Source organism: Staurois parvus, unplaced genomic scaffold (assembly GCF_062004578.1).
Source record: "Staurois parvus isolate SC_StPar_1 unplaced genomic scaffold, SC_StPar_1.0 ptg000636l, whole genome shotgun sequence".
Lineage (NCBI taxonomy): Eukaryota > Metazoa > Chordata > Amphibia > Anura > Ranidae > Staurois > Staurois parvus.
In genome coordinates this window covers 10,847,008-10,863,040 of record NW_028318432.1, presented here as the reverse complement: position 1 = coordinate 10,863,040, position 16,033 = coordinate 10,847,008, and the positions used below count along the sequence as shown (strand labels likewise).

The window sequence follows — 16,033 nt, the reverse complement described above, 5'->3', positions numbered from 1 at the left end:
GCTTCTAGAGAAGTAAAAAAGAGTAAGGACTACATCCACCTCTTCGGGAAGCTCCCCTTTGAGTCCTACCAGGCAGCACTCTGCTCTTTGTAACAGACACTGTGTGCAGATTGGATCCACAGACCGTTGACACTACTCTAAACTGTTGTAAGTGCCCTGGTCTGGTTATCTTCCCCGCCTGGCCTGTTTGTACTGTTTGACAAGTTCTGCAGTTCATTGTTTTCGGCAGCCCTGGACTCTATGAGCTTTCTGCCACCTCACCACACCGCACCTACCAAACCAAGGAAACCATAGAGAATCCCAGTTTCTCCCGACTTCCTTCTCCATTTGCATTGCTACTACCTGCAGTGGAGATTGTAGACTGCACCTGCCTACAAGCTGAATGCAAATGCAATCTCCCTTTTTTTCTGAAAATACAAGCATGATCACACCCCTTATCACCTCCTAAACCTTCACATTCATCCTTTGCTGTAAAGGGAAACCTTAGTAACCAATAGTGAGGATCGAGAGGTAGCATACCCAAAACTGGATGCTCAACTTCATGTTGGGCAGGACCCCCTCCACACACACATACACACATATTGGAGCACTCCCTCCCTTGGAAGCCCCCAACTCTGTTATTTTTTTTTTAATTCTGCCCTCGCATGACCTTCTGGGGTTCTCTTATTCCAGTAGTGGCAGTAGGCAGTCCTCAGTGATCCAGAGAATGGCACCACATTGTGACAAGGGTGGTGTTCTGTGAATTATTATTCTGTATTGCCATTTCAAAAAGATGACACATCTGAAGGCACGTGCATCTCAAGGAGTTGGGACTTTAACTTATCTATGGTAAGTAAAATTTGCTTGTGTATTTGCCCATTTATATCTCTGGATAGATCATTTTTTCCATGGTTTTTACTGTATACATGTATGTCAGAACTGCCATGACAGATTTACTGTAATAACAGCTGCTCAGTGAACAATCTTTATATCCAGATGCAGGCTGCATACCATGAGCAGGCAACATTAAGTTTATATGAGCATTTTGTGAAGCTTTGTCCAATTATTTTAGGAATCATCTGCTGTGAAATAAACTGGCTATATGTATTTGTAACAGGGTGTAGAATAAAGAATTGCAGACACATAGCTTGTGATGTATATTAGAAGCTTATTGTGTGTAACTTAAGGAACTGAAAATAATGTGCCAGCAAAATTAATAAGTATGGAATAGCCATGTAACGCCACAGAGTTCAATAAAAGAGAAATGTACCTTGATGTGGGTGAGCTAATAAGCCTAGAGAAATCTGAGAAGCCAGACCAATAGTAACACTAGGACTATGAACACCTTGTAAGCATTCGTAGAGGAATTTATGATGATCTCCAATAAAACACTAATCTCTTGCATGTTCTTTTGGATTATTAAAATCATGCCATGCAGATCAGTTGTTTGTCTGGGATGAAAATATGATGAGGATGAGCAGTTTACAAAGGGAAGAAAAGAATGATACACATACAACCTTTTGGAAATTTATGAACATGAAAACTAAAAAGCTCTACAGATCACCATAACCCAGAGATGGCATGCCTCTGTAGCTTTTCCAGTAGATACATTCCTGGGTTTTTACTAAGTATGAATATTGTTATGTAGAGGGTAGCATGGGGAAATGTAAGTATATTAGTTTTGGTAATTAGTATCGATAATGGTAGTAATATATTAAAAATTTTGCTCAGTTAGACACAGTAGCATAGGTGCAGTGTTTGGTTTTGAGACATTTGCAGTTAGGTAATAGATGTAAACATGCAACCAACATCTGTGAATAAAATCACGGTGATCATTATCTTTCTTTCAAAATTTTACAACCTCATGGGTAAGGATAGGATCATCACAGTGGGCACAGCTCTAGGAAATCTAGAGGGCCTGAATACCATCTTGTCCCCAGATTGACACTCATAGTTGGGAGCAGAGGTGGAGAGTAGTTCAGTTTTAGTTTATTATAACATGATTAAGCCAGTCCATAGGCATTAGATGGCTGTTTGATACACAGTGATAATCTCAGTCTCCATTGGCAGTAAATCATTCTAGCACTGCAGAGCACTGAATACACATGCAAGGTTGGCTCTCACAGCCTGGCAAGTTTGTATTTAATGCAAAGGTGAGAAAGAGTGATACATTGATGGTTCTACATGTCACTAGAAGAACAGTAGTGACAGGTTTTGTAACCTGCCTATTCAATGTTTTCCTGAGAACTTGCAGCTGGCAGCATCTGCCTGCCACTATACACCATTGCCTTTTGGTTATACTGGTTGGCAGACGAAGTGTGGATCACAGGTCAACATACTATTTGTGCATACTGTGCAGCTGCACAAAGGCCTACTGGGACTTAGCACCCTATTTATACTAGATGGGGGTCAAATTGGTGCTGAAACCCCAACCACTGTCACATAGACCTAGACAATAATCACTGTTAACATCTATCTAGCTGTTAGTTGATACAGATTGAAATTGTACCTGGCATAAATGGCAATGGACAACAAAATCTTGGTTGCATACAGAAGCCCTTTGGAAACTCTAGACTAAAATCATTAGAGAAGCGAGCGCTCAAATAAAATCAGCTGCTGGCATAAAGGATGAACCCCTGTTTCCTCGTATGAACAAATAATATAAAAAAATGCAGCGCTAAATATTGAGAAAGTGACAAGTGCATAAGAAAAGGCGCAAAGAAATGCGCTAAATAGTGTAACACAAGTGTAGTCAGTGAGTGACGAATAAATAGGTGAATAGATGAGGTATGAGTGAACCAAATCCCATCAAGTGATAAATATCAAATAGTTAAAATAAAGACCAACTGCAGTACATATTATGACAAATTGGAGGTATTAATGCAGTAAATAAGATTTCTTGGAATATATGCAGTCCAGAGTGGTTGTTTATCAAAAATCCATGCTGGTGACTTCCGTGATAAAGGAATGAAGTATGCTTGGACTCACCGGAAGCGCAATTGTAATGCGCATGTAATATAAATATCCGGGAAACACTGGTGGTCATCGGGGTTCTTGCAGGAACAGGGGGCTCCACTGGTACACACACAGGAAGGCACTACAGACCTCACAGCTCGGACCCTCGGACCCTCACGGCATACAGGGACAGCTCCTTCTATGCATCTCCACCAAGCAATCGATAGCCCAAAACAGTAATACTCCACCTTAATTAGCTCATAGATAAACCACCAAACAAAGGTTTTGGATAATGTAGTATTTTATTGTAAGTTAGTAAAGATTATTTCAGGGTAAAGTTGGTAAACTTACATGGGTTTTCAGGGTAAGTAAATGCAGCAATGTGAAGTAAAAGATGGCCACTGGCCTAACATGTGGCTTTGGCGGTTTGACATCAGCGCGGCAAGGCTCCTCCTTGATGTGTTTCATACGAAAGCACGTTCTCAAATGGGTCGTGCTTTCACACGAAACCCGTCAAGGAGGAGCCGTGCCACGCTGACGTCATGCCGCCGAGGCCGCACGTTAGGCCGGCGGCCATCTTTTACTTCACATTGCTACATTTACTTACCCTGAAAACCCATGTAAGCTTACAAACTTTACCCTGAAATTCTCTTTACTAATTTACAATAAAATACTACATTATCCAAAACCTTTGTTTGGTGGCTTATCTATGAGCTAATTAAGGTGGAGTATTACCGTTTTGGGCTGTCGATTGCTTGGTGGAGATGCATAGAAGGAGCTGTCCCTGTATGCCGTGAGGGTCCGAGCTGTGAGGTCTAGAGTGCTTTCCTGTGTGCTGTGTGTGTACCAGTGGAGCCCCCTGTCCCTGCCAGAACCCCGATGACCACCAGTGTTTCCCGGATATTTATATTACATGCGCATTACAATTGCGCTTCTGGTGAGTCCAAGCATACTTCATTCCTTTATCACGGAAGTCACCAGCACAGATTTTTGATAAACCACCACTCTGGACTGCATATATTCCAAGAAATCTTATTTACTGCATTAATGCCTCCAATATATGTACTGCAGTTGTGTTCTTTGGTCTTTATTTTAACTATTTGATATTTATCACTTGATGTGATTTGTTTCACTCATATCTCATCCATTCACCTTTTTATTCATCACTCACTGACTACACTTGTGTTACACTATTTAGCACATTTATTTGCGCCTTTTCTTTGCACTTGTCACTTCCTCAATACTTAGTGCTGCATTTTTTATATCCTTTGGAAACTTTGTCTGCCATTGGTGTAAAACAAAACTGAAGCAAATACATTGCTGAAGACTTGTGCATATTGAAACAGTCATGTGAATAAAGTTTTCATACCCTCAAATGTCCAGTAGCAGATTACCTTATTGGCCCAGGGAAGAAGGGGTAATTCCTTATTTGTGACAAACCTTCTCATACACAACAAGTAAAGACAATGTCAGGTTCCCTTTAAGGTCGACTGAGGCCAGGTGTTTAATGGTTGTTATCAACTCTCCCCAAAAAAGCCTTAAATTGGGACAATACCAGAAAGTGTGGGACATCATACCCACCTCTCTATTGCAACACCAACACATGGTTGGGACTGTGCTATCCATGTTGTGATGCACATAGGGAACCCTGTACCATCTTGAATATATTTTGTACCTGATTTCCTGATACTGGATCGCTATGGATGATTTTTGGGCTAGAATAAAGTTTTTTTGGCTTGTTGTGGGGCAAACTGGATATCCAAATGCTGAGTTCAGTTCATCAGAAGGTGTTGCCAGGTAGCCATATAGGTGTGATAGAGTGTGTTTAGATGGTTCCCTTTTCTTTAAATTGATTCATAAGGCGTGAATTTACGAGGGGTGTAGTGGGATTTCTGAAAAGCCTGTAGATGATTTCTTAGTTGACTAGTGCTCCAGGAACCTAAATGTGGATCTGAGAGCTTAGTGATATCTTTTTGAGAGGGAAACCTGCCTTGCGGCAACAAGTCCATAAGGCGAAGTCTCCCTTGTTGGCCTACTCTCTGGAGGTTCCTGTTTGTGAAAGCAGGGGTAAAGATGGGGTTCCCTAAGATGGATTTCATGGGTGAAGGTTATGGGGATAGGTCTGTAGTAGGAAAGACCAACCTAGCGATGCAGAGTGAGGTACCAATCAGGGGGTGGATATGCAATTCCTCAGGGAGCTGGGAGGTGAGCCATGGTGATGTCAGGAGAGGGATTGGAGCGTCCTTAATCTCCATAGCCACCCACTGTTTGGAGCCAGCGTTGCAATGCCAATTTACCACCCTACCCCTTAGTATCTTTGACCTGATTTGCCAAAATTGTTGCTTATGAGTTGGAAGAGGAATGATAATTACTGTGGCACATTACATTTTATGCTAGATATCTGCTTGCATTTGAAGTGGACATGGCTGAATCATCTTTCAAATACCCATACTGGATATGCAATAGTTCCAGTTATCAGCTTTGCTAAATAATACTGTATAAGATGTTTATAATGTCACTGACCTGTTAGAGATGCATACATCTGTGGCTGACCTAAGACATCAGATGGTGGTTGCCTATTTGGAAACCCTCCAATAATCAAACAATGTGTCATCTACCCAGTAGACTCTAGACATGAAATTGTGGTCAAACAGGCATGATTATGCAGTGAGTAGACTTCCCTGGTGCCATCCATAGCAATTGATTTTCCAAATGCTTTTCAAATGAATGTTTTTTTCCATTGACATTGGTCAGCCAGAAGGGAGTCTTCAGGAGTTGCAGTATGTCCATAGACAAACCATAATTCCTTGATCCAACTGTCATCACCCAGACAGCACAAAGACTATCTATTATACTTTATAAAATTGGCTCAAAGAAAAGACAAAACTTACCTAATTTTTTTTTACAAAGCAATCTTTCTAAGATGAACAAAGTTTTAACTTGGAATTGTCAATTTGATCAAATCTTCAGATGGCTATACTCTAAACAGAGTTCAGCCCGTTCAGTAGAGACCAGCCATTTTTCTGTGTTTTCTGTGCTATCCCCATTCAACAGAAGTTGAGTAGGAGTTTGAGCAACATCTGTCAAAGAGACATGCTATGTAAAATAAAATCTTATTAGTCTTACGTCTATGGGTAGCTTTAGAGAGAGAAAGATTATGTTCATTTCAATAGGAGGACACAAATGTGTTCAGTAGACTATTCCGCAAACCTAAACCAGACTGATCCTTGCAAAAGAGAACCACCTTTGGTAGTTTGATCAAGGATAATCATGGTTATGTGTTCATGCATTTTTAGATTTGCAGGAAAGACATTTTTACTGTCTAGTTTGTTCAGCCTGGTTTGGGGTTTGAAACCATTTTGGCTCCAAAGATGCAATTCTGTATGTCAGCAGTGATTATATTCATCTAAATTTGTTTTTGTAAAAAAAAACCTTTTTTGACAGGTTTTGAGCAGGGCTGTCTTGGTATGGGAAAATGTGCATGATCCTTAAATTAAAGACACAAACATAGGTTCTAAACTGTAATTAATACCATTTTTGAATAGATAATGAAGTTACAACTTTAACGGTTTCAAAAATCACTTAAACTCTTCTATTATGCCCGCTTGCACAAACACTACAGCTCTACTGTCTGGAAAATGTTTTAAAGTTTATGTGAACCCTCACCTTGTAAAACAAACCGATTCTGTGTAAAATAGGAATGAAAGTCAAAACATTTGTGTATAGATATAAAAAAACATAAAAAATTCCTTCTTTTCTCATTGTTTTAGAAGTGATTACACACCCTCTGTTCTCAGCTGCATAAGGAGCTCAGAGAGCTGAGGGAGAATAAACAGCAGTACATTGGGCTTCCCAGTGAATAGCTGTGTGTGTGTGGGGGGGGTTTCATATCAGCACAAGTCTGATCATTGGAGGAGAGCAGGTTGAGTTCCCAGTACAGCTAGAAAACTAACCACGCTGTGCTCTTAAGCCTGACAGATATACTGACAGGAAGAACCAATGAACTACCACGGCGCTCAACAGTTTGTGGAAGTCCATTAAGAACTACAAGCTGACATGTGCAAACGATGTTGGTACTTGTAGACCTCTGTGAATGAATGATGTGGTCGCGCTGTTTTTAAAAACTGACAGCTAGCACGGCGAACTTCTCTCCATACTGCTGTGGGGGCGGGGCGGGGGGGGTGGATTGGAGCAACGGGTGGAACATGTAACATGTTCCCAAAGGTAAACTTATCCTTTAACCTCCCTAGCGGTATTCCCGAGTGTAGGGTAAAGTTTCAGTACCAAAAGCGGTATCCCCGAGCTACACTCGGGCTTACCATGCGGCGTTGCTCAGGGATTCCCTGCAGCGCTTACCTTGTCCTTTGCTCTCGCGATGCGTCCCCTGCCGCGTCCCCGGTTATCTCCTCTGGCCGATGCCAGCATGCGGCTTCCGTGTTGCGGTCCCTGCGAGCGTCGGGACGTACGGGGGCCGGAACCGTTGGCAAATTTAAAATTTTTTAGAAACTGTCATTTTCTAATAAATGAATTTGACATAGTAAAACATTACTGTATCAAACCATTTCACATACATTTTGTCCCTACTGCTTTGTCCTGTGCCCTTCCTGCATTTTGACTGTTCTTTCTGCCTGGAAACTTAGAAAAGTCCATGGCGTCCAAAAAATGTCCCTTTAGGTCAAATGTGGTTTTAGACCGGCTAGAGAACAGCAATAGTAAATCAGAACCACTTTCAGAATTAAGTGATAATGATTTGTGGGGAAATTCATCATCGGACACTGAAAACAACTTTGCTCAGCGATGTGCGAACTTGGCGCTATATTTCAAATTTCAGTGTTTTTGGTTTGATTATATTATTGAATTCAATTTATTATTATTATATTATTATTTTTATGATTATTTAATAAATTATAATTTATGATTTTGTGTTTCAAGTTTTATCCTACCCGGAATGTTTACTAGACTCTTGTTCGGACAGATTTCAGTGAGTTGTTCCTAAAAATTACAGGCCAACAATAAAAAAAATACATAGTTCCATGCAAAAAAATGTACCGCTTTCAGCACAGAAATATGGACGTAATCATACCGCTAGGGAGGTTAAAGAACACAGTACTAAAAGACCAATATTCTTTAAAGTTAAACTCCAAGATCATAACATTTTTTCATTCACACCATATGGCCTCTCTCCAGCCGCAATCAAAAAAACAGTTTTGAAATTACGTACTTTGGCCAGAAAAAAACTTTCACTCCTATTGATGTCACTACATATCACTGCAATCTCTCCTGCACCCTAAGCCCCATGCCCCACACCTAAGGGAGTGCCTCCAAGGTTTTCTTGCAAATGTCAGCTATCACATTTCTTGAAATGCCCATCAAAGACAATGGGCATTCTTGGCCTGAGACAGACTATATCTACCAGTTCTAGACAGTGCTGGTGCAGGGCAACTATGACTATTTTTATTATTATCATACAGGATTTATATAGTGCCAACAGTTTGCTCAGCGCTTTACAATATAACGGGAGACAATACAGCAACAATACAGTTCAATACAAGAGGGTTAGGAGGACCCTGCTCCTTGGAGCTTACAATCTAAGAGGGAGGGGCTAGTGGTGCAAAAGGTAATAACTGTGGGGGATGGACTGGTAGGAGGAGTAGGAGATTCCATTATTAGCTGAGGGCAGGATAGGCTTCCCTGAAGAGATAGGTTTTCAGGGATCGCCTAAAAGTGAGCAGAGCAGGCGATAGTCTGATAAATTGGGGTAGAGAGTTCCAGAGGATGGGGGAAGCTCTGCAGAAGTCCTGGAGACAAGCATGGGAGGAGGAGACAAGGAAGCTAGAGAGCAGGAGGTCATGTGAGGATCGGAGAGGACGGTTTGGGTGATATTTGGAGACAAGATTGGTGATGTAATTTGGGGCAGAGTTATAAATGGCTTTATATGTTATTGTTAATGTTTTGAATTTTATCCGTTGGGCAATGGAAAGCCAGTGGAGGGATTGGCAGAGAGGGGTGGCAGATACAGAACAGTTAGTAAGGTGGATGAGTGTGGCAGCAGCATTCATGATAGACTGAAGAGGGGATAGCCTGCGATGAGGTAGGCCAATGAGGAGGGAGTTACAATAGTCAAGGTGAGAGATAACATGGGAGTGAATAAGTTGCTTAGTAGTTTCCGAGGTTAAAAACTGCCATATCTTGGAGATGGTGCGGAGGTGAAGTCTACAAGATTTGGGCAGCGATTGGATTTGGGGCTGAAAGGACAGATGGGAGTCCAAGATTACACCTAGTACCCTGGCATGAGGGGAGGGACTGATGGTTGTATTATTGGTCTTAATGGAGAAGTCAGGGGAGGGGGCACGGGCTGGGGGGAATACCAAGAGCTCAGTTTTGGAAAGATTGAGTTTGAGGAAGTGGAGTGACATCCATGCCAATATATCACTTAGTAATTAGTAATGCTAGTAAAGTTTCCCTGCTCAAGGGGAGAGACTACAGGTTGACAGAACTGTGCTGTGTGGCTGAGCAATGTAAATCTCAAGACTAGATTGACAGAATTACAAATCCTTTGGAAGGTAAAGTTGTTCCCTTGTATTTATTCAATTGTTTGGCTGTTTGCCTGGAGCTCAGCTTTAATGTGTCGTGTAAAATGCTGCACACTGCTGTAGTATAAATATAGGGTAACTATAGGCACCAGTATTCTGATCTTCTGTTAAGTTGAGAACTCATCTTTACACATTTTCCCCATTTTAGCTAGAGGTTGGAACTCCTACAAGGTGTAAAGTTCATACATCCAGCTAGTATATTTTGTACAACCTCTACAGGGAGTTAGAACCCTATAATGATTTGGAAAGTCAGTTTCCATGACCATAAAGCAGACACATTGACAACAAGGCTGTGCCATGTGTGTCAGCAAGCACCAAATTTTGGGACAAAAGAAAACAAAACATAAAACTAGACATAAATAACTGAATCCAGTACAAGCCCCAGCATAATGTAGAATTGTAAATAAAAAAAACCCCACAGGGCACATTATCAATTACACAATATTGCGATTCTTACTGGTGCCAATTGTTAAAACTGAAAGCAGCAATCGGGAGCTTTAACTCACAAACATCAACATTCTGGAACATAACACCCAGGAGAACATGATTCACTCTGAAAAGTTACTTAGATCCAGACCCAAAAAATGTAATTGAAGATGGTGGTGATAACATTTTAAATCAAACAGTGTTTATGGATCCTGCCTGCAAGTTTTGTGGAAAAAATACTCTGATAATAACCCAATTAGGACAAGTTCCTAAGTAGATTTGTGCTGTAAGTCTGCGGCAGAATTAGCCATTACAAACAAAATCTTATTTGGAAAATGTAAACAGTCTAATCTGTTTAAGACATTGGAGGACCTGCGTTAGATTATTGCCATTTAGAAATGTAACATGCTAGTTTACAGTAATAAATGAGTTCCCTCGGCAGAAATACTGTAATGTCCTTTGTTATGTCTGTTGGAACTGAAAACAAGGCATTTCTTTAAAGGCAGCTCTTAATATGCTTTGATATTACCGCCAGTTATTCATCTTATAACTATGGTAAGGCTGGATATATAAAATGCTTTTGATGTGTTCATACCCCATTTCACTTGATGTGCATTCAAACACTTTGCATAATATTGCAGTATCGTTGAATCTTGGATGGTAGTTATGGTAGACTGAGACTGGTGGTCTGTCCGTTTTCACCATTTATTGTACATAAATCATCCTTTGATGAAGGAGATGAGTTTGCCTACAGGTTATCCTTGGACTAATGGAAGGAGTAAAGCTGGCCATACTGTACATGGATCTAAATTCAGCCAGTTCAGCAGCGACTGACCAAAATTTGATCCATGTATGGGCAGGCTGATTGTACCCAAGTCAATCCATCAATTGACTTGGGTACAACCAGCTTGGATTTTTTTACATGCATTTACTTCCAGCAGCTATAGCCTCTAGCAGTAATCCTTTTGTTCTGGCAGCTCCCCAGGCCCCAATTGGGAAGAACACAATAACGCTGTGGGAGGCATTATCTATGGGCTGCCCTGCACATAACTCTCATATGGCTGTCATTTGGATGGACTGTCTCTCTTTTGGAACCAAATCTCATTTTCCCCCACAGTTTTCCCTTTATATGGTCTGATTGATAGGCCTCTATAACAAATGCAGCGAGAGGAAATTTTCAAAAAGTGAGGGGAATATCTCTCTTAGACATTTGTCACTGGAACATTAGTCACCATTGGAAAATCTTCCAATGGTGACTAATGTTCCAGTGACAAATGGATCCATGCTTTCATGTTGTTTATGCCAAATTCTGACCCTACCATCTGAATGTCGCAGCAATCAGTCTGCCCATTCTCCTCTAACCTCTGACATCAACAAGGCTTTTTCATTCACACAACTGCCGCTCACTGGATATTTTCTCTTTTGTGGACCATTCTCTGTAAACCCTAGAGATGGTTGTGCGTGAAAATCCCAGTAGATCAGCAATTTTTTAAATACTTAGACCAGCCTGTCCGGCACCAACAACCAAACCATGTTTCTCGGTTTGATCTTCAGCAAGTCATCTTCACCACAACTACATGCCTAAATGCATTGAGTTACTGCCATGTGATTGTCTGATTAGCAATTTGTGTTACCAAGCAATTGAATAGGCGTACTTAATGAAGTGGCTGGTGAGTGAAAAATACCTGAATTTGCCTCTGTTGTTTTTTGTAAAACCAGTAAGAGAGGAATATCCAATACTGGGAGTCAACACTACATTGTACAGTACTAACTGTCCAACACTCGAGCTTGGGGACAGGAGGAAAGAACAATGGGCTGGTGACAGATTTATAAGCAAGCTATGATTCTTAAGTGCATCGAAACAGAGTAAGGTCCCCAAATTGGCTTCCTAGTGGGCCGAAGTTCCTAGTTAAAACAATGATTGAACATAGCAATGATGATGTACAGTACATGTTTGTGAAAAAAAATAAAAGGGGGGGGGATCCCTAAATGGTATATGTAAAGCACATCAAACAGATGTCATCAGCCAGAAACAACCCATCATGAAGAAAGCTACAATGCTACTTTAGAAAAATATCTTTTATGCATAATGTACTAAAGAACAACAATGGTTCACTAGCAGCACTAGAGAACACAAAACAACCTGCTTAATTTTGATTTCCTTTTCCCCTGCGTACAAAGGATGAAGATGAGGATGAGGTGAGAACCTGTAATTTGGTATTGCACAAAGGCTTGCATGCTTTGCTTTTAATGTCTAGTATGCTTCTAGAAAACATAATATGGAAAACAGATAAATGATATTAATCTAAAATGGCAATACCTGTGGTTTACAATCAGTAGAATCCTTGTGAAAAAAACATAATCCTTACTCATCGTTAAATTTTTCGGGGGAATTTACTAAGACTGGAGCAGCCAAAATCTGGAACAACTGTGTATGGCAAACAGCTTCTAGCTTACAGTGGTCTTAGTGCTGATTCATACATGTGCGGTGAGGATTGAAGCTCAGGTACAGTAGTTGTTCAGCGGTTCAGCTCAAGTTAACATCAGGTTCAGGACAGATTTATATCAGGTTCTGGTCAGGATTTTATCCTGTCACAACTGATGAAATGTATGGTTTAGAAACAGTTCCCATAGAAATCGATAGCCTGTAGTCCGCACCTGAACCAGACCGCACTGCTCAGGAATCAGACAGGACTCTTTTTTAGTCTGCACTGAATCCGCACTGCCAGTGCACCGGGCACCATAGGAAACAATGTTATTTCACATGTCATGTGGATTGGATGCAGTTCAAACCGCATCCAATCCTCATATATGTGAACCGGCACTTAAACCCCAAAACAAAAATGAATTTTATTGCAGCTTACCAATCTTTAGATGTTCTGGATGAGTATGTTTTCATTTTTAAATGTATTTTCACTTGGTAATCGTGTCAGTAAGTATGTTATTTTTCAACTTCCTTTAACAGACCAAGCTGTACAGTAAAAATGACAGTTAGAGGGTTGGGATAAACTATTTAACACTGACAGGGGTACTTATAGCTTACTTGTCAGCTTTTATTCATTAATGTAAAATCTTTATCTTTGTACTGTAACAGCTTAAAAAGTGTTATCTGGAGTTTAGCCTTAATTTGTTGATAAAGTTCATCTAAGTCTAGGTTCACATTTCTGTATTTGTTACAGCATGTAAATCACGTATTTCTGCACCCGCGAGCACCCTCAGCCAAAACATGCTCCTTTTTTGCAGACACTCGGGGTGCCATTAATTCTTAATGGCATCCCCATACATCGGAGAACACAGCATGTTTGGGATGCATGAAACCACATGATGTAAAAGCAGCAAGCAGTTTCAAAGCGGGTGCAAAGTTTTAAAAGGTTCAGGGACCACTTCCTTTCATTTTCCCACAAGTACAGTAGCCGTTTCAAATGAATGGGCTGCTATGTCTATACAAATGCAGCACACAGAAATGGAACAGTGTGAATCTTAAATCTGCTAGTCTAACATTACCCTATCAGTGCTCTGTTTGTAGTTGCCTCTGTTGCTCCATAGAGACATCTTAACAGGAAGGGTGTAACTGTCCAGATCACCAGGTGAAAATAAAGAGAAAAAAAGCCTAAACAAAGAATGCAACCTATTGCAGCCATCACTTAAGGACTGGCAAGCTGTAATATATGAAATATTTGTTTTTGTGCTTAATGCTGCTTAACTGAACAATGTGAAGTTAGAAGCAGATTGGCGTAGCTACTCCAGAATCTCTCTACTCCAGTATTATTAAATCCACCCTATAGGAGGCTGAGCCAGTCAAACTTGCCCATTGAGATCAATGGGGCCGCACTGCAACCATGAGCCAAGCACTTGGCTTGCAGTTGCAACACAGTCCTGCAACGTAAAATTGCCATTCAGCAATTCAATAAAAACATTTTTAAAAAACACAGGTGCCATTTCTTCCTATACCACCCTGTACTGAGGATCACATTTCAGAGGGTGGTAAGCTTACTGTAGGTCTGAAAGAACCCTTTGTGTTTCTGAGTTCTGTTTAATTTTATTCTTTAACAACTTTGCTGTAAATTTTGTTTTTGGACAATGGCTGTTTTCATGACTATCAACTGTGCACCTTTTCTGCTTTGCTTTTATTTTCATCAGATGACTTACTAGGTTAATCATATTGTTTATTTATTGTTTTTTTTTTCTTTAAAGACTGTGTGTGCATGTTTTTATTCACTCTTTCTGTTTGACAAGCAAAAAAATACAATAATAAATTAATAGTTACAGAATAAGGCTGAAACTGGGCCAAAATTCAACAAGTTCTACATATTCCAGTACTGGAGGTAAAATAATTATATGCTTTAGTAGAAGTTTGGATTTATGGTGATACAATATATTGTTTAACTAAAAAGACTTTGTTGTAAGCTTTTCAAGCATTCTGACCTCTTCTTCATGCAAAGCGGCCAACGTGCTTGGAAAGCTTATACCACAATGGGGAGGATTTACTAAAACTGGTGCACACAGAATCTTGTGCAGCTGTGCATAGGAACCACTCAGCTTCCAGGTATTATTGTCAAAGCCTATTTAAACAGTCTGAAGTTAAACGCTCGTTGGTTGCTATGCACAGAGGCACCAGATTCTGTGCACTGGGTTTAGTAAATCCTGCCCAATCTATTTAGTTAACCAATAAATGGTATCACCCTAGAGCCAGACATCTACTTTTGCCAATGGCTAACACGGTACAACGCCATGCTGCTGCTATTTTATATTTTAGAAATAGATTGCAGTTTAATCAATGAATGAAATTATAGAAACCAAAGAATTGGTCTTGATGAAAAATCCACTTGAATTTGATCAAATTGATATTTTTGTTTTAAAACAACTGTTGTTTCAAATGATTAAGTCTCTAATCATTATTCATTACATGTATGCCCAGCAGCATTTATTAATGTTCTAATACTGTTGATATAGAGGAAGGGAGAAAAGCAGTGAGACAGGACCACTTTATCCTCCATTGTTGGTTACTTCAATGTCCGGTAAAAATCACTCCACTGGCATCTACTTGGTATAAGCAGAGATTGCATTTATGCTGTTACAGTGGACCTGAACCTAAAAAGTAAAGATTTTATATGTTATAGAAAACATCTAGAAATGTTGATTGTGGTTAAGCCTTAAAACGTGTACCTCTTGCCTGGAATTTCTTCTGAAAAAGTTTGTACTTCCTGTGCCTTGAGCCTCTTAGCTATATATCTGTGGTGTGAGTTTATCCAAGGCACTGCTGCCTGTGCCTGCCAGTCACATACAATTTTGAGTGAGATTCGGTGATTCCAATACTCTTCAGCTCACTGTTCTCCTTGCTGAGGAGGAAGCTGGACATAAGAATCTGCAGTGCAAGGACCTCCCATTCATTGCATCAGGAGGGCTGCCATGAAGAAGCAAAGCCCAGCTTCTCTAGCAAGATGGCCATGTCCACATAGAGACACAGGGGTAGATTTACTACACTCTGCAAGTGCATTTGTTTAGGAGCTTAGTAAATGAGATAAAGCTTATCTTTACAAAGAACACCCAGTCCAGTGCAAGGAAAAAAAAACAGCAATTTTGCTTGCAGGTGATTGGATGATGGAAGTCAGCAGAGCTTCCCCTCATTTACTAAGCACTGGAGCAACTGCACTTGCAGAGTGCACATTCTGTTTGCCTTTAGTAAATCAACCCCACAGTGTGGAGCGAGGCATGGTGAGTCAATAAAGCAGAAGATCAGCTGCTATGTAATACTGGTGGCTAGTCCTGTGTCCTCTGCTTTCCTCTTTAGGGCATAGCTTCACCAGGTGCTCTATTTTTCCGGCCACCACCACCTTCTTTAGTGAAGATTTTCCATGTAACAGATCCCACACACCACACAATTTTGGGGAATTGAAAATGAACTTGTACAATCCTATGCCCACCTGAACTATACTAAGTATTAAACCTCTAATAAACTACTTGGAACTCTTCAAAGGGAACTTACTGTATTTCTCTGGAATTAAGATGCTAAGTGGGTGTAAACCTAATATAAAATAAACCAAATAAACCACATCCTTATAAAGTTGCTCCAAGCCATG

General features: G+C 40.4%; 1 protein-coding gene across 1 annotated transcript in view; it reads left to right on the top strand.

The window, feature by feature from the left end:
- Positions 1-16,033, top strand: part of ODAD2 (outer dynein arm docking complex subunit 2) — a 202,024-nt gene that overhangs the window by 149,412 nt on the left and 36,579 nt on the right. The window lies entirely within an intron of this gene.